Raw genomic sequence first — 20497 nt, 5'->3', positions numbered from 1 at the left:
CCTGCTATCTGTGCTGTGCTGTATGTACCCTAGTATAAAGTGTTACCAGTATGTCTAACACCCTGTACTGTGCCATATGTACCCTAGTATAAAGTGTTACCCAGTATGTCTAACACCCCGTTACTGTGCTGTGCCATATGTACCCTGTATAAAGTGTTACCAGTATTTCTAACACCCTGTACTGTGCCATATGTACCCTAGTATAAAGTGTTACCAGTATGTCTAACACCCTGTACTGTGCCATATGTACCCTAGTATACAAGTGTTACCAGTATGTCTAACACCCTGTACTGTGCCATATGTACCCTAGTATAAAGTGTTACCAGTATGTCTAACACCCTGTACTGTGCTGTATGTACCTTAGTGTAAAGTGCTGCCAGTATGTCTAACACCCTCTACTCTAATGTCCTGTAGAGCTGCCTGCTGGAAACTCTGACCTGCTTGGGCTGTTGAGAAGACTCATCAAGTACATGGAGATCAAGGTTACTGTACCAGGCCACACCCACATAAAGGAACAGACCACGCCCATTTAATGAACCAGGACAATAGGCCACACCCACATGACTATCATACCACAGCATTACTTACAGTACTGAACAAGGCCAGACAGGTTATTATGATTAGAAAAATGACTACGATGCCAGAGAACCCTGAGCTAACAAGATGAGATTAACATCTAAGTGTTTGTTACAAAATTACCTTAAAATGACAAGACGTCATGTAAAGCCTTGAACAAATACAGTACCCACCACATAATAGAGGCAGAAATTTCTCCTGCCTTCACAAATCCCAAGCAGTGCATCTGAAGGTACATTGTTGCCCTCTGCATTGGAGTTGAGCAGAATGATGTGTACACAGACCTACAATAATATGGTTTACAGCCTCTAATCCTTCTTTCCATTCATTCACAGTTCGTGTCAGGATACAGCTATAAGGAAATCCCCCTCACATTCATGAGTGAGTTAAACTATATCTGTCCAAGTCTTAGATGTCCGCTGTACCTTTTTGCATTGCAACTACATTTATTTGTAACTTTGTTGTTGTCCAGTGACTAACTGCTGTGTGTCTTCTGTTTCCTCTAGAGAGGACGATCATCACACGCGTCATTGAGTCAGGTAAGTTACAGTTAAAGGATCGAAGCAACATTCTTCATGCATAAATCTTAGCTTTGTGTAATACGCTGAGTGTACAAAACATTAGGAACACCTTCCTAATATTGAGTTGCATCCCCTTTTTCCCTCAGAACAGCCTCAATTCYTAAGTGCATGAACTCAACAAGGTGTCGAAAGCGTTCAATAMGGATGCTGGCCCATGGTGACTCCAATGCTTCCCTCAGTTATATCAAGTTGGCTGGAGGTCCTTTGGGTGGTGGACCATTCTTGATACACATGGTAAACTGTTGAGCATGAAAAGCCCAGCAGCATTGRAGTTCTTGACACACTCAAACTGGTGCGCCTGGCAACTACTACCATAATCATATTTTGTCTTGCCCATTCACCATCTGAATGGCACACATACACAATTCATGTCTCAATTGTCTCAAGGCTTAAAAATGCTTATTTAACCTGTCTCCTCCCCTTCATCTACACTGATTGAAGTGGATTTAACAAGTGACATCATTAAGGGATCATAGATTTCACCTGGATTCACCAGGTTAGTCTATGTCATGTAATGTTTTGTACACTCAGTGTATATAATTTTAAATGATATTTCACATTTAGTCTTGGAAAGACTTGAAGACATTGTGCTACAAGAGTTGATAGAATAGTTGGCACAGTTCAGATAGGGGGGATCTCGGCCTTCAATGAAATTCATGACCCACGTCCAAGAGGGAAAAACATTATGGTTGTTCAGATAATTACAGTACAGACAGCAACAAGAAAAGACTTGCCATAGTAGCAGACACCTGGAAGGTTTTATCTGTTCTGGGTAAAATAACCGTTCTTTATTGGGCTTAATCCTGACCTTTGATTTGTGTGGTTAATTCCTGACATCAAAGAGAAATATGCACAGAAGTTCAAGTTACTGTTTATATGTAACGGTTCTCGTGGGCTGAAGGAAGAGTGGACCAAGGTGCAGCGTTTAAAGTGTTCATGATTTAATCCAAAAAACCACATCGAACGAAAGCAAAACAGTTCTGTCTGGTGCAGACACAAAAACAGAAAACAACTACCCACAAACCACAGGTGGGAAAAGGCTACCTAAGTATGGTTCTCAATCAGAGACAACGATAGACAGCTGCCTCTGATTGGGAACCACACCCGGCCAAACACATAGAAATAGAAAACATAGAACAAAAACATAGAATGCCCACCCCAACTCACGCCCTGACCAAACCAAAATAGAGACATAAAAAGGATCTCTAAGGTCAGGGCGTGACATTATACAATTATCTCCAGTCAAGATTCTGAAAGTGATACACTACCGGTCCAAAGTTCTAAAACACCTACTCATTCAAAGGTTTTTCTTTATTTTTTACTATTTTCTACATTGTAGAATAATAGTGAAGACATCAAAACTATGAAATAACACATATGGAATCATGTAGTAACCAAAAAGTGTTATATTTGAGATTCTTCAAATAGCCACCCTTTGCCTTGATGACAGCTTTGCACACTCTTGGCATTCTCTCAACCAGCTTCACCTGGAATGTTTTTCCAACAGTCCTTGAAAGGAGTTCCCACATATGCTGAGCACTTGTTGGCTGCTTTTCTTTCACTCTGCGGTCCGACTCATCCCAAACCATCTCAATTTGTTTGAGGTCGGGGGATTGTGGAGGCCAGGTCATCTGATGCAGCACTCCATCACTCTCCTTCTTGGTCAAATAGCCCTTACACAGCCTGTAGGTGTGTTGGGTCATTGTCCTGTTGAAAAACAAATTATAGTCCCATTAAGCCCAAACCAGATGGGATGGTATATCACTGTAGAATGCTGTGATAGCCATYTTGGTTAAGTATGCCTTGAATTCTAAATAAATAACTGACAGACAGTGTCACCAGCAAAGCACCCCCAGACCATAACACCTCCTCCTCCATGCTTCACGGTGGGAAATACACATGCGGAGATCATCTGTTCACCTACTCGGCGTCTCAAATAGACACGGCGGTTGGAAACAAAAATCTCCTATTTGGACTCATCAGACCAAAGGACAAATTTCCACCGATCTAATGTCCATTGCTTGTGTTTCTTGGCCCAAGCAAGTTTCTTCTTATTGGTGTCCTTTAGTYGTGGTTTCTTTGCTGCAATTTGGCCATGAAGGCCTGATTCATCCAGTCTCCTCTGAACAGTTGATTTTGAGATGTGTCTGTTACTTGAACTCTGTGATGCATTTATTTGGGCTGCAATTTCTGAGGCTGGTAACTCTAATGAACGTATCCTCTGCAGCAGAGGTAACTCTGGGTCTTCCATTCCTTTGGCGGTCCTCATGAGAGCCAGTTTCATCATAGRGCTTGATGGTTTTTGCGACTGCATTTGAAGAAACTTTCAAAGTTCTCWAAATTTTCCATATTGACTGTTGTTTCTCTTTGCTTATTTGAGCTGTTTTTGCCATAATATGGACTTGGTCTTTTACCAAATAGAGCTAACTTCTGTATACCCCCCTACCTTGTCACAACACAACTGATTGGCTCAAATGCATTAAGGAGGAAAGAAATTCCACAAATTAACTTTTAAGAAGGRACTATCATGACACAAGGCAAGACCCAGATGCAGACACAGGAGGCATATGGTTGGAGTCTTACAATATTTATTAATTCAATAGGGTAATGCAAGAGAATGGTCGTGGACAGGCAAAAGATCAAAACCAGATCAGAGTCCAGGAGGTACAGAGTGGCAGAAAGGCTCGTGGTCAAGGCAGGCAGAATGGTCAGGCAGGCGGGTCCAGAACAAGCAAGGGTCAAAACCGGGAGGACTAGAAAAAGGAGAACAGCAAAAGCAGGGGTACTGGAAAAAACACTGGTTAACTTGAAACATACAAGACGAACTGGCACAGAGAGACAGGAAACACAGGGATAAATACACTGGGGAAAATCAGCGACACCTGGAGGGGGTGGAGACAATCACACGGACAGGTGAAACAGATGAGGGTGTGACAGGCACACCTGTTAATTGAAATGCATTCCAGGTGACTACCTCATGAAGCTGGTTGAGAGAATGCAAAGAGTGTGCAAAGCTGTCATCAAGGCAAAGGCTGGCTACTTTGAAGAATCTCAAATATAAAATATATTTTGATTTGTTTAACACTTTTTTGGTTACTACATGATTCCATGTGTTATTTCATAGTTTTGATGTCTTCACTATTATTCTACAGTGTAGAAAATATTAAAAACAAGGGAAAACCCTTGAATGAGTAGCTGTTCTAAAACTTTTGACCGGTAGTAGTGTAGTTGCAATTCTAAGGGGAAAACTGATGTCATGGAGAAAGCCTTTACCTGGAAAGTATCCGCAAAACACATATCCACAATTCCTTTGATTATGTCAAATATTCCAGTCATATGAATCCTTTTAGAGTCTGTGAAATGTTGCCATTCAGTCTAATTTGATAAAACCTATAAACTGTAATCTCTATTAAAGAAGGAGTAGAGGAACCACTGACACACTACATGTCTGTAGTTTGTGGAGTCTAGAGTTTCTAAGTTTATTCGAACCTTCAGATCTTACTAGTGTGCCCTTTAAACTTCATGTTCTTCAATGACGCTTTTGTTGTTGTTTATTCCAGTTGTTAAACTTGTTGTCCTCTCTCTCTTTCTAAAGTTCCTGATGTGACCCATGTGACTAGGGTTATCGAAAGGGAACCTACCATCACCAAGGTGACAAGGGTGATTGCGGGAGAGCCTACCATCACCAAGGTTACAAGGGTGATTGAGGGAGAGCCTACCATCACCAAGGTGACAAGGGTGATTGAGGGAGAGCCTAACTTCACCAAGGTGACAAGGGTGATTGCGGGAGAGCCTACCATCACCAAGGTGACAAGGGTGATTGAGGGAGAGCCTACCATCACCAAGGTAACACCAATGTAACAACCCATGCTTCAACCGTTGTACCCACCCATGTACCCACCAAATCACTTTTAGCAATCAGGAAAAGCGTTACATAAATCTAATACATGATTATGATTATTAGGTGACCAGAGTCATTGAAGGTGAGCCAAAGTTCACCAAGGTCACTCGAGTCATCGAGGGAGAGCCCAGGGTCACCAAAGTTACCAGAGTGGTCTCAGGTACATACCTCACAGACACACATGTCTTTATTGACTCTTGTCCATGAGGTCTGAAGAACTCTGGGTACATAGTAACATCTAGTAAAATAAACGTATTGTAGGCTACAGTATGCTATGCCTGTTTTGGTCTATAGTTGCTATATAGTGTATTGATGCACCACATGAAACAAAGAAGGGTGTGTTTGGTTTGCTGAGGTGAGGTGAGACACAGGACTGCAGATGTGAGTCTTTTGTACTGAATCCCCTCTACTGTACGTCACCCCCCTCATGACTCCTACAGCTGCCCCTCTGTGAAAACATGATGTTTCTATGTGAAGACTGATGTAGGGTTTCATTATGATGTCATCCACAGGTCCTCAGTACTCGGCCAGCAACAGTGGCTCCAGCATTGGTATCGCCAACATCCAGCAGAAAGGTCAGTGACATCACCCCTCTGGTCATAGATAGATAACTTAATATATAGGAAATAATGCAATGTTTCATTGAAAATCACATCTATGCATGTCACTGGATGGACATGTGACAGGTTATGTTAGAATCTGGGTTTAGCAGATAGTGTGAAGCAGAGACTGACAAACACGATTCAAACTAACTGTCACATTTCCACCCTGTGATATTTGGCGTCGTAAATGTGTCTTCACAGTGGGAAACCCAAGACCAGTAATTAGCAGGAGAATTCCAGGTAAAACATGATTCCTTGATAACATAATGTTAGACCGTGTTGGAGGGATTCAAATGATTGGTAATATCATCCTATGAGGAGCTGTGATTGTGACCATATACATAGAATGACCAAGAACATTGACTTGAATGGGAATGTCCATTCTAGGAACTTTATTTCTATGATTTTAAGTGTATGATGATCTTTCTGTTGTCTCTGTTCCTAGCTGGTCCCAGAAGGAGTGTCAGACCAAAGGAACAAAGAGCATGAACATGGACAGACCAGGTGACTGAAAATGCACGAGCAACCAGAGAGGAACAACAGAGATAATGTCAATGAATGGTCTCCCATACAAGCGCTACACTCCAAATGACGTGTGTGTAGACATCAGAACTTGAACTTAGTGAAACCAGTAAAGCCATTTGCTAAACAAAACACAAATCATTGGTGCATGTATCTAAAGATAACTAAAAGCCATCAATATATGTAAATAGTGTACACATATTTGTGGGTTTTGCGGGTGTATTAGAGATTAAAGATTAGAAGCTAGCCAGGGGTAGCAAAATAATCTTTAAAACCAAGCTATTGGAAGCCTTAACCTTTGGTTYAGGTGATACAACAGGATTTTTGGGAAGTTTTAGTAATTTTTGGGAACTTTTTTAATTTACCTCTGCATAATATCAAGTTTGTGGTGCTTACATAAAAATAAATAAAATACAAATGTGATTGCTATTTTCTGACTGTAACTTAATTTCTGCAAATGTTTATATTTTTCTACCAGATGTAATTTCAGCTCTGATCTGACTTGAATGTCACAGTAGTGTGTTTGCTTTCTCTTTCTGCCTTTCTGTCTGACTGTCTGTTATTCTACCTAGCTAAACATTCAGATATTGATCTTGTCTTTGCTTTTAGATGTTTCAAATGTGCAACATTCTGACAAACTTAACTTTTCACATACTGTATTCTCTCAATAGCTTTTTTAAATGCAGTTTTTAAACATTTTTCAATAAAGTATATTCTTGGATATGAAGTGCATCATTCGCCAGGAGAAAAACCTTAGTTGGAAAACTTTTTAGTAGTTCATCGCTATAAGGAATTAAAGTCAAGTCACATTTTAGAATCACATTTACTTAATTTGCAGAGAAAATTTGTGCCAGTGTACTGGTCCCTGTCTACTTAATGAATTCCATTTTCTGAATATAACGCTAGTTGTTTGAGGAGGGAAAAGGGATTGTCTGTTTTTTAGATCTCCTAAAATCTATAAAAAAGTCTGACAATGCTAGAATTGTTAAACTTTAAACTAGCTCCCTCTAAAGAGAAACTCATAAAGTGAGAACGAAGTCAAATCTAAAGCAAATGTCAAATATCTTTACTATTAGGTCCATAAAAAAAATGTCAGGGAAGTTTGTGCACACATAGGAGGTCCAGTCCAAAAAAATAGAGACCCCCGAATGTCAGACTTTAAGGGTGAAGAGTTTAGACTTTAAGACTTTACGGGTTCTTCGCACCATTTAATGAATGGAAATAGACATCTGTTACTAAACACCAAAAAGTGTAATGACATTCTGCGATTGTCATTGGTTCTACACTCTTAGACTTTTTATGTAGAACGAAAAGTTGGGACACCTAAAAAGGGGCTGAGATAGGGGACTGTCCCGGGATGTACAGACACATGAGATAAAAAAATAAATAATATGACACAGAGGTGGGTGTGTTAGTTGAATTTGGAATAAGCTTTTATTTTCATATTTACCACTGTACAGTAGCAGTTTTTATAAACAGTATAAAAAGCAGTCTTCAAGTTCTGGAAAGCTTTTGTGAGAGATGAGGCACAACAATAAATAACAGTATCATCAGCATAAAAGTGAAGTTGCACATTTTACAAATTTTTGTCWAAATTATTTATATAAATAGTGAATAAGAGGGGCCCAAGTACAGAGCCCTGGGGCACACCATTACAGACAGACAATTTAACAGACATAAGCCCATCAAATTGAGTGCACTGAGTTCTATCAGACAGATAGTTAGCAAACCATGCAACTGCATGCTCCGAAAGACCTAGACTCAACAATCTCTGCCTCAGTATAGCATGATCAACTGTATCAAAATCCTTAGAGAGATCAATAAAAGGTGAGACACAGTGCTGTTATTMTGTCAAGGGCTTCAGTGATGTCATTTAAAACCTTCATGGCTGCTGTAATTGTGCTATGCTTCTTCCTGAAGCCCAATTGGTACATTGATAAAATAGAGTTAGTATTTAAAAACTCTTTTAGCTGTTCACTCACAAGGGTTTCAAGTATTTTCACAAGGGGTGACAGCCGGGCTCTTTTTGGTGAGCTGAGCGGAACGAGCCGGCTCACTGAAGAGAGCCGGAATACCCATCACTAGAGTGTGCGCGTGTGAGTAGATTGGGTGTGGGGGCCGATTGAGAAAAAGGGTTGGGGATTGTTGAGCTGCCTCTGACAGCCAGGCGGAGAGCGAAGAGGAGCAGCTTGGACGAGACACTCCGCGGAGGGAAAGCTGAAGAAAGAACTCAGGCCAGCCAGAGATAGGGTTACTTTGGTAAACTTCAAGTAAAGAAATGCAAATAGCGACAAAAAAATGCATCCGAGTTGAGGGAGACCCTCGATCTTTACACCAGCAAAACAAAATAGTTTGCACTACACAACAAGGAAATTGTGGATTTACTCAACCATAAATAGGTTATTAGTAGGTTAAAATCTACTAGTCACAGACAAAGGACTTGACATGCTGCCATTTTGGATTTCTAGTTTAATTATCATTAGGAATGGGTGTTATAGATCGGTCATTCTCATTGAAAGTAAGTCTAAGAAGTGGTAGATCTGTTCTATGTGCGCTATTTCTATGCTTCCCATTCTTTTACTTTCGGTTTTGTACACCAGCTTCAAGCAGCTCATAATACATTATTTTTGGTTATGGAAAATATATTTCAGAGCGGTTTAGATTGTACAGTGATTCTCTACACTAAACTTGCTTGTTTTGTCACATACACTGAAATTAGGCGAACTATTAGAATTTTAGCAACCAGGAAATGGAGCGATTTCTGCATAGTGCATCTTCAACAAAACACTTTCAAATTTCATATTTCTGTTTCAGTGGTTGCTTTCCAAGTGTCATCTGTATTTCTTTGTGCTGGTTCTCTCTCTGAGAGGTTGAATTTCATCCTTATGATCTTTAAATCCTCACCAAGAAAAACACTGCAACAGCTCATTTCCAACTGCAGAAAAGCAACACATCCATCTTAGAGTGTCACGGCCGTTGTAAGGAGGAGACCAAGGTGCAGCGTGGTATGCGTACATTCTTCTTTATTTAAGAATGAACACTGAACAAAATAACAAAACGTGAAGCTAATATGAGTAGTGCATACAGGCAACTAAACATAGAACAAGAACCCACAAACACCAAAGGGAAAATGGCTACCTAAATATGATCACCAATCAGAGACAACGATAAACAGCTGCCTCTGATTTGGAACCATATCAGGCCACCATAGACATACAAATCACCTAGACCTACAAAACCCTAGACATACAAAAAACCKTAGACAATACAAAAACTAGCGTACCCACCCTKGTCACACCCTGACCTAACCAAAATATAAAGAAAACAGAGATATCTCAYGTCAGGGCGTGACATAGAGACTATTCCACTGTTAGTGGAGAGGGTAAGCCTTGGCCTACTGTTGCATCCTGTAAAGACATAAATTATATTTACAGTTAGGCTGTAGGACGGTGTGACGCACAGAGACTGGTATGATATTACAGAGACAGGGAAATCACAATAAGAAGGAGCCCTGACACAAACTCCCATCCAAAAACAAGTGTAAAAACCTCACACAKYAAAAGACAGGCGACCYACCTTGACTTTTATTATTTATGCAGTGCATCAATTGACAACTCTATTCACATTTTCAGGTTTGTTTGTTAACAGTACAGCAGTTCTTTATTTCTAAACCTGAAAAGAGTTTACTTTAGGTATACAGTATTTTTTATTTGATTTTTCCTCTGCTCTGCATCAACGAACAATGCGTTTCTTGTACAGCTTCTTCAGATTCTCATGTTGACTCTAAGACAGTTATTTTTTTCTGAAAAGAGGCTCAGTTCCAGTGGACAACAGATTGACATTCAGACTTGCAGAGGCAAGTTCCACATATCCCTGCAACTGAGCACGACAGTGCCACTGACGTGTTGTATTCTAACCTCAGAGTCAAATGGTCTATATGCCCATACTCGTATGGAACATTTCTGCAAGAGCTATGATTGGCAGGATCTTTTCCATAATTTCAGTGTATAAGGCTTTGCTGTCTTAATGGAGACCATCAGCAACCACCACATGTCATAATATGTACTGCAGTAAAGGCCTTTTCCGTGTTTTACGGTGCTTCTTATTCCACTGACAGGACTTTTCCCCTCTTTCCCCCATCCCTCTCTACCCATCCCTCTCTACCCCGTCCCCTATTTCCTCTTCTCTCCTCTCCCCTCTCCTCCCTCTCTCCCCTCCGCTACGCCCCTGCCCCCGTCGCCTGTCCCTAGTCCGTCCAGGCTTTCCACAGGCCTCTGATTTACACATGAGAAGGAGGTCAGTAATGGTCATTACTGCTGGGTTTAACTATAGCCCTAACACTGTTCATACACTCTTAGAAAAAAAGGTTCTATCTAGAACCAAAAATGGTTCTTCGGCTGTCCCCATAAGAGAACCCTTTGAAAAAAARYTTTTGGTTCCAGGTAGAACCCTTTTGGGTTACATGTAGAACAGAYGAGGCTAGTGGGYGGAGCTATAGGAGGATGGGCTCATTGTGATGGCTGGAATGTAATAAATGGAATGGTATCAAACATATGGAAACCACATTTTGACTTTGTTCCATTAATTCCTATTCCAGCCATTACAATGAGCCCGTCCTCCTATAGCTTCTCCCACTAGCCTCCTCTGATGTAGAAGCCTTTCCACAGAGGGTTCTACATGGAACCCAAAATAGTTATATTTGGAGTTGAGGATGGAATCCACTGGGGTACGCCAACATGATATGTAGCTTCTTCTGATACCATACGTTTTAATGGATGGCTGACATTGGCAGCTCCAGGGAGGGGTTTGCCAGTGCTGAAGCCCTCTCAAGAATAAGCCTAGCACCCATTTAGCAATGTAGTAGTACATACACACATGTACTCCATAGATTGCAAGCACTGCTACTTCGCGTGGTGAAAACCCTGTGACTAAAATTCAGCCACTGCTTTCAGACATTCAATAGGCTGCTGTGYGCCTGTTTGAGTCTACTGTGTTTTGTTCATCCTTCTAAAGTAGATTATGGTATTAAGATTTATAGAAGTAAAGGACTTKTTTTTCCTGATGGGAATCTGTGAATAAGGGAGATCTGACCACAAAGAGGCTGACAAAGAGATCCATGTTTCACAATTTTGACAATTAAATGTAATTTCCAGTCAGAAGCCTATTCAGAAYTGTTTAAAASATTCTCTGTATTGTAATAAAGTACATGTACATAGAAACCATGTGAAAGTGATTCCTATTGCTTTTCCATGTGGTTTTGGAAGTACAGAAATATACTTAGCCCTGATCTTTCTATCATTCAGTTTATATTTTATGAGACTGTGGAAGAGATGGGGGAGATCAACCACAAGCAATACCAAACTCTGACAAACAGCAACACAGTGATTTTCAAGGGGCAAATTACCTACATTCTGCAGCGATACGCCATCCCATCTGGTTTGGGRTTAGTGGGATTATCATTTGTTTTTCAACAGGACAATGACCCAACACACCCCCAGGCTGTGTAAGAGCTATTTGACAAAAAAYGAGAGTGATGGAGTGCTGCATCAGATGACCTGGCCTCCACAATCACCCGACCTCAACCCAATTGAGATGGTTTGGGATGAGTTAGACCGCAGAGAGAAGGAAAAGCAGCCAACAAGTGCTCAGCATATGTGGGAACTCCTTCAAAACTGTTGGAAAAGCATTCAATGTGAAGCTGGTTGAGAGAATGCCAAGGGTGTGCAAAGCTGTCATCAAGGCAAAGGGTGGCTACTTTAAGAATATAAAATATTATATATATTTTGTTTTTAACACTTTTTTGGTTACTACACTATTCAATGTGTGTTATTTCATAGTTTTGATGTCTCACTATTATTCTACAATGTAGAAAATAGTACAAATATAGAAAAACCCTTGAATGAGTAGGTGTGTCCAAACTTTTGACTGGTACTGTACATTCAATGTGCTTCCAGAATGGCACCCTATTCCCAATATAGTGCAATATAGTGACGGGGACCCATTGGGCTTGAGTCAAAGGTCAGTACTATATAGAGAATAGGGTGCAACTTTTTGCTGTTCCATGCTGCCAGTCCTTTTCCTGCTGAAAACGCATGCACCTTCTCACCACACGCAATGATACACCTTAAATGCCCTTTCTGTAAAATTAAGCCTGTGTCCCGAATTACACACTATTCCCTACATAGTGRACTACATTTGACCAGAGCCCTGTGTGCTCGCTAAATAGGGAATAAGGTAACATTTGYGACACAGCCATTCATTGAGTTCAATAACACATATACCCTCAGGCATCGTATTCTCTTTATGAGCAGTTAGTGGGGAATGTCTCATTATTACCAACTAAAAAGGCTTTTATTGGCGTGGTTGAATAAAGCCTTGGAGATATGGGAAGGTGTGTTTAGTACTGTATGGGTGGATATTAGTTGTCATGTACAAATATGTTTTCAGGACTGAACTGACCTTTAGATGTATACAGTACATACACCAATTATCAAAAGCSCCGGGTCTTTGTAAAGAGACTGTAACTCATGAAACCTCCCTTGTTGTCAAAACTCAATGCCAGTTTTTCACTATCAAGTGTCCGTATTTTGGAATTGAAATCTGCAGTGTTTGCTGACTTTTTTGACTTGGAATGAATACTGCTGTGAGTCTGTATCTCTGTCACAATTCGGGAGGTTTAGGGTCTGTATTTGAGTCGGGCAGCTGGTATGTAATGCTCTTATCAACAAATACACAATTTCTCATCAGGGTCTACCTCAATGGGGAATCTGCGGTCCAGATTAAGTGATGTTTGAGCTCTTCGACCAGAGTGTGCAAAACCCTTACATCCGGTTTGAAGGKGCAACAGAAAACAAGAGTGGGTGGACTCTTAGTAAGTATTAGTGAGCAACAATCCTGGGACTCAGTTTTCCTCCTAAACCTCACCAACATAGGCTTTCACTATGCAATGTAAATTATACTGTTGTTGTTCCTAATCTAAACCATCACCTCAGTCAGACTCCATCATTTGGGTGGTAKATTTTTTGTTTTTCTGTTTTACTGAATGAATATCATGAATAGTTTGTCACCAGCAGCTATTCCTGCCTTCACATGTCAACTCAGCTTAGCTAAATCAAGAGTAATTTCTGTAGGTCAAATGCAGGCAGAAATGATTGTGTAATAAATTTATGATATACAGTGCCTTCGAAAGTATTCAGACCCCTTGACTTTTTTCACATTTTGTTAGGTTACAGATTTATTCTAAAATTGATTAAATAGTGTTTTTTTCTCATCAATCTACACACAATACCCCATAAAGGCAAAGCAAAAACAGGTAAAACCATTTTTATCACATTTTCATAAGTATTCAGACCCTTTACTCAGTACTTTGTTGAAGCACCTTTGGCAGCAATGAAAGCCTCGAGTCTTCTTAGGTATAACGCTACAAGCTTGGCACACCTGTATTTGGGGAGTTTCTCCCATTCTTCTCTGCAAGCTCTGTCAAGTTGGATGGGGAGCATCGCTGCACAGGTCTCTCCAGAGATGTCCAATCGGGTTCAAGACCGGGCTCCGGCTTGGCCACTCAAGGACATTCAGAGACTTGTCCCGAAGCAACTCCTGCTTTGTCTTAGCTGTGTGCTTAGGGTCGTTGTCCTGTTGGAAGGTAAACCTTCACCCAAGTCTGAGGTCCTGAGCGCTCTGGAGCAGGTTTTTATCAATAATCTCTCGGTACTTTTCTCCGTTCATCTTTGCTTCGATCCTGACTAGTCTCCCTGTCCCTGCCGSTGAAAAACATCCCCACAGCATGATGCTGCCACCACCATGCATCACCTTAGGGATGGTGACTAGGTTTCCACCAGAAACCTGTCACGCTTGGCATTCAGGTCAAAGAGTTGAATCTTGGTTTCATCTGACCAGAGAATCTTGTTAATCATGGTCTGAGAGTCTTTAGGTGTCTTTTGGCAAAATCCAAGTAGGGTGTCATGTGCCTTTTACTGAGGGGTGCCTTCCGTCTGGCCACTCTACCATAAAGGCCTGATTGGTGGAGTGCTGCAGAGATGGTTGTCCTTCTGGAAGGTACTCCCATCTCCACAGAGGAACTCTAGAGCTCTGTCAGAGTAACCATCAGGTTCTTGTTACCCTTCCCCAACACAATCCTGTCTCGGAGCTCTAAGGACAATTCCTTCAACCTCATGGCTTGGTTTTTGCTCTGACATGCAATGTCAACTGTGAGACCTTATATAGACAGGTGAGTGAATTTCCAAATCATGTCCAATCAATAGAATTTACCAGAGGTGGTCAATGTAAATAGTCCGGGTGGCCATTTGATTAATTGTTCAGCAGTTTTATGGCTTGCGGGTAGAAGCTGTTAAGGATCCTTTTGGTCCTAGACTTGATGCTCCGGTACCGCTTGCCGTGTGGTAGCAGAGAGAACAGTCTATGACTTCGGTGACTGGAGTCTTTGGCAATTTTTTGGGCCTTCCTCTGACACCGCCTAGTATATAGGTCCTGGATGTCAGGAAGCTTGACACCAGTGATGTACTGGGCCGTACGCACTGCCCTCTGTAACGCCTTACGGTCAGATTCCGAGCAGTTGCAATACCAGGCGGTGATGCAACCAGTCAGGATGCTCTCGATGGTGCAGCTGTATAACTTTTAGAGGATCTACCACTGTTGTGGTTGTGTCGTCAGCAAACTTAATGATGGTGTTGGAGTRGTGCTTGGCCACGCAGTCGTGGGTGAACAGGGAGTAGAGGAGGGAACTAAGCACGCACCCCTGAGGAGCCCCAGTGTTGAAGATCAGTGTGGCAGATGTGTTGTTGCCAACCCTTACCACCTGGGTGCGGCCCGTCAGGAATACCAGGATCCAGTTGCAGAGGGAGGTGTTTAGTCCCAGGATCCTGAGCTTAGTGATGAGCTTTGTGGGCACTATGGTGTTGAATGCTGAGRTGTAGTCAATGAACAGCATTCTCACATAGGTGTTCCTTTTGTCCAGGTGGGAAAGGGCAGTGTGGAGTGCGATTGAGATTTGTCATCTGTGGATCTGTTGGGGAAAATGAGAATTGGAGTGGGTCTAGGGTTTCGGCATTATGGTGTTGATGTGAGCCATGACCAGCCTTTCAAAGCACTTCATGGCTACCGACGTGAGTGCCAAGAGGCAGTAATCATTTAGGCAGGTTACCTTCCCTTTCTTGGGCACAGGGACTATGGTGGTCTGCTTGAAACATGTAGATATTACAGACTCGGTCAGGAAGAGGTTGAAAATGTCAGTTAATACACTTGCCAGTTGGTCCGCGCATGCTTTGAGTACAGATCCTGGTAATCCATCTGGCCCCGCAGCTTTGTGAATGTTGACCTGTTTAAAGGTCTTGCTCACATCGGCTACGGAAAGCGGGATCACACAGTTGTTCGGAACAGCTGGTGCTCTCATGCATGCTTCAGTGTTGCTTGCCTTGAAGCAAGCATGAAAGGCATTTAGCTCGTCTGGTAGGCTCACGTCACTGGGCAGCTTGCGGTTGGGTTTCCCTTTGTAGTCCTTAATATTTTTCAAGCTCTGCCACATCRGACGAGCGTCAGAGCCGGTGTTAGTAGAATTCAATGTTAGTCCTGTATTTGATGGTTCGTCTGAGGGCATAGCAGGATTTTGTATAAGCATCTGGATTAGTGTCCCACTCCTTGAAAGCAGCAGCTCTAGCCTTTAGCTCGGTGCGGATGTTGCATGTAATTCATGGTTTCTGGTTGGGCAATGTAAGCACGGTCACTGTGGGGACGACGTCGTCGATGCATTTATTGATGAAGCCGGTGACTGAGGTGGTGTACTCCTCATTGCCATTGGATGAATCCCGGAACATATTCCAGTCTGTGCTAGCAAAACAGTCCTGTAGCCTAGCATCTGCGCCATCTGATCACTTCCGTATTGAGCCAGTCACTGGTACTTCCTGCTTTAGTTTTTGCTTGTAAGCAGGAATCAGGAGGATAGAGTATGGTCATATTTACCAAATGCAGGGTGAGGGAGAGCTTTGTATGCGTCTCTGTGTGGAGTAAAGGTGGTCTAGAGTTTTTTTCCCCTCTGGTTGCACATGTGACTTGCTGGTAGGAATGAGGTAAAACAGATTTAAGTTTGCCTGCATTAACATCCCCGGCCACTAGGAGCGCCGCTTCTGGYTGAGCATTTTCTTGTTTCCTTATGGCCTTATACAGCTCGTTGAGTGCGGACTTAGTGCCAGCATCGGTATGTGGTGTTAAATAGATGGCTACGAATAATATAGATGAGAACTCTCTTGGTAGATAGTGTGGTCTACAGCTTATCATGAGGTATTTTGTCCAGTTCGAGGTGAGTAATCGCTGTTCTGATGTCCAGAAGCTCTTTTTGGTCATAAGAGACGGTAGCAGCAACATTATGTACAAAATGAATTACAAACAATGTGAAAAAACAAACAAAGTAGCACAGTTGGTTAGGAGTCCGTAAAACGGCAGCCATCCCCTCCGGCGCCATTATATTATAAAGATGTTACAGGAGCACTGGCTGCCTCGTGGAATGCCTTGGCTTTGCATCCTCAGCGTGAATGTGATTAGTCAGCTGGCTGTAACATTACAGTTCTGGAAGCTGAGCAGGTATTTTTTTACTGACTGTTTTACTGAGGTAGGTAGGGCAGTTTATGAGCCTTACCTACAGCCGAGGACTCAACCCATGTAGTACTACTACAGAGGAACTACACTGGGGTGTCCTGAAAACTGTAGTGTTTTAGGTGCTACACGGGACAGAGTAGCTTTTGCCAGTGTGAGCAGAGCGAAAGACACTTTATCAATTGTTCTCAGGTGTAACGCTCTGCAAACGTTGCGCATCCAGTGCATCGTGCCTGTTAGATGCAGAGAGAACCCATGTAGTCATATTAGATCCAGAGAAAGTATCTTCCTATGAGAGCCATGGCACAGAGCATGTGTATCATTAGGTAATGGGAATAACAGTGGTTCTGAAGCCTGACATGACTGAGTGGACTCCCACAGAGTCAGTACTGTCCTTGTTTCTCCCAGCAGCTATATTATTCTCCCAGCTCCAACCTAACATCTGTTTAGACAGAGAGAGGATGTCAGAGGAAGCCGCTGACGTTCCCCAGCTGACTAGCAGACCAAACCAATACTGTTTCATTACAATAACATGGAGCGTGTCCCAAATGGCACTCTATTCACTATGTAACCATGATGTTGGACCATATCTGTGTGGGATTCACTTTGATATGCACAATCACACTGACACAGTGGGTAATTATGTTGCTGTTCTCCTATATAGACCACTGTACCGTTGTCCAATGTGTAGGTCTGGGGCTGTAGACTAAATGTAAATCTGTAGATTATAACTGAGGCTTATGATTACTAAACCACCAGAGATATTTCCAAGAATGAAATGGATAAATAACTTTGAGAAATGAGGCTAAAAGCTACTTCCATGGTCACGAGAAATTAGGTTATACCTCCATGTGGTTGAACACATCACAATATGACTGCAGCCATATTGAGTTAGAGGAAAGCCTGAAGAGGATTTTTGAGTTATTTCAAGTTAAATCGTACAGATGTAGGATCTTAATTTGACCACCCTGTTGCAGGAGAAATTTCCTGCAATGCAGAATTTGAGGTTTAAAAATACTTCTGAAGTTTGTCATTTCAACTTTTACATTTCAGTCTTGATGTTCCCTTATGAAAATGCATAAACCCGTGCAAAAATGTCCATTAATTATAATCCACGTAAAAATTCACATTTCCTGTTACCGCAGGATTATTTTCCTGCTGTAGCAAACTGGCTCAAATTAAGATCCTACATTTGTAGAAGCGAGCATTGTAACTTTAAGTTTTCCATTTCATTGGTGCACAGTGTCCCAGAAAGGACCGATTCAACAGTTGCACATTTTTTCGTGCACTGGCAGGAAGCCAAAAAGCATTGCCAGGACAAGATAAATGGAACCCAATAAATAATCCTCCTCAGCTCAGCTGTGGCCCTTTAATAGGTAAGCTGGTGCCAGAAAAGTTTTTTTTAGACTAATGCTACGTGGCTTAAAATGTGGTTTACTATAGGCCTGTATTTTTCCTCCTTTWTCCCAATTAGACCAATGTTAATGTTTCTCAATGTATTTGAAAGCCCCACTTTTTAGTTATACTGCCGTTGCTTTGCAATACTGCCCCTATGGGAATCCATTCACAGTATTCACCTGTTTAGCCCCAACTGTTTAGCTACAATTTGCGTCTAATATCAAATCAAATTGTATTAGTCACATGTGCTGAATACAACAGGTGTATACCTTACAATGAAATGCATACTTACAAGCCCCTAACCAACAATGCAGTTTAAAAAAAATACGGATAAGAATAAGAAATAAAAGTAACAAGTAATTAAAGAGCAGCAGTAAAATAACAATAGCGAGACTGCTGTATATACAGGGGGGTACTGGTACAGAGTCAATGTTAGTTGAGGTAATATGTACATGTAGGTAGTTATTAAAGTGACTATGCATAGTTATTAAAGTGACTATGATAACAACAGAGAGTAGCAGCGGTGTAAAAGAGGGGGGGCAATACAAATAGTCTGTGTAGCCATTTGATTAGGTGTTCAGGAGTCTTATGGCTTGGAGGTAGAAACTGTTTAGAAGCCTCTTGGACCTAGACTTGGCGCTCCGGTACCACTTGCCGTGCGGTAGCAGAGAGAACAGTCTATGACTAGGGTGGCTGGAGTCTTTGACAATTTTTAGAGCCTTCCTCTGACACCGCCTGGTATAGAGGTTCTGGATGGCAGGAAGCTTGGCCCCAGTGATGTACTGGGCCGTTCGCACTACCCTCTGTAGTGCCTTGCGGTCGGAGGCCGATAACTGCCATACCAGGCAGTGATGCAAACAGTCAGGATGCTCTCGATGGTGCAGCTGTAAAACCTTTTGAGGATCTGAGGACCCTTGCCAAATCTTTTCAGTCTCCTGAGGGGGAATAGGTTTTGTCGTGCGCTCTTCACGGCTGTCTTGGTGTGCTTGGACCATGTTAGTTTGTTGGTGATGTGGACACCAAGGAACTTGAAGCTCTCAACCTGCTCCACTGCAGCCCCGTCGATGAGAATGGGGGCGTGCTTGGCCCTCTTTTTCCTGTAGTTCACAATCATCTCTTTTGTCTTGATCACGTTGAGGGAGAGGTTGTTGTCCTGATACCACACAGCCAGGTCTCTGACCTCCTCCCTATAGGTTGTCTCGTCGTTGTCGGTGATCAGGCCTACCACTGTTGTGTCATCGGCAATCTTAATGATGGTGTTGGAGTTGTGCTTGGCCTTGAATCTTGAGTGAACAGGGAGTACAGGAGGGGGCTGAGCACGCACCCCTGAGGGGCCCCTGTGTTCAAGATCAGTGTTGCGGATGTGTTGTTACCAACCCTTACCACCTGGGGGCGGTCCGTCAGGAAGTCCAGGATCCAGTTGCAGAGGGAGGTGTTTAGTCCCAGGGTCAGCTTATTGATGAGCTTTGAGGATACTATGGTGTTGAACGCTGAGCTGTAGTCAATAAATAGCATTCTCACATAGGTGTTCCTTTTGTCCAGGTGTGAATGAGCAGTGTGGAGTACAATAGAGATTGCATCATCTGTGGATCTGTTGGGGCGATATGCAAATTGMAGTGGGTCTAGGGTTTCTGGGATAATGGTGTTAATGTGAGCCATGACCAGCCTTTCAAAGCACTTCATTAGTCCTGTATTGACGCTTTGCCTGTTTGATGGTTCGTCGAAGGGCATAGTGGGATTTCTTATAAGCTTCCGGGTTAGAGTCCCGCTCCTTGAAAGCGGCTGCTCTAGTCTTTAGCTCAGTGTGGATGTTGCCTGTAATCCATGGCTTCTGGTTGGGGTATGTACGTACGGTCACTGTGGAGACGACGTCATCGATGCACTTATTGATSAAGCCAATGACTGATGTGGTGTACTGCTCAATGCCATCGGAGGAATCCTGGAACATATTCCAGTCTGTGCTAGCACAACCGTTCTGTAGCTTAGCATCTGCTTCATCTGACCATTTTTTATTGATCTAGTCACTGGTGCTTCCTGCTTTAATTTTTGCTTGTAAGCAGGAATCAAGAGGATAGAATTATGGTCAGATTTGCCAAATGGATGGCGAGGAAGAGCTTTGTATGCTTCTCTATATGTGGCGTAAAGGTGGTCCAGAGTTGTTTTCCCTCTGGTTGCACATTTAACATGCTGATAGAAATTTGGTAAAACGGATTTAAGTTTCCCTGCATTAAAGTCCCCGGCTACTAGCAGCTTTGCCTCTGGGTGAGCGTTTTCTTGTTTGCTTATGGTGAAATACAGCTCATTCAATGCTG

General features: G+C 42.3%; 1 pseudogene; it reads left to right on the top strand.

The window, feature by feature from the left end:
- Positions 1-6903, top strand: part of LOC111949819 (periostin-like) — a 63237-nt pseudogene extending 56334 nt beyond the window's left edge.
- The last annotated feature ends 13594 nt before the right edge of the window (positions 6904-20497 follow it).

The sequence above is a fragment of the Salvelinus sp. IW2-2015 genome, linkage group LG22 (genome assembly GCF_002910315.2).
Source record: "Salvelinus sp. IW2-2015 linkage group LG22, ASM291031v2, whole genome shotgun sequence".
NCBI lineage: Eukaryota > Metazoa > Chordata > Actinopteri > Salmoniformes > Salmonidae > Salvelinus > Salvelinus sp. IW2-2015.
This window is presented reverse-complemented; position numbering and strand designations above follow the sequence as displayed.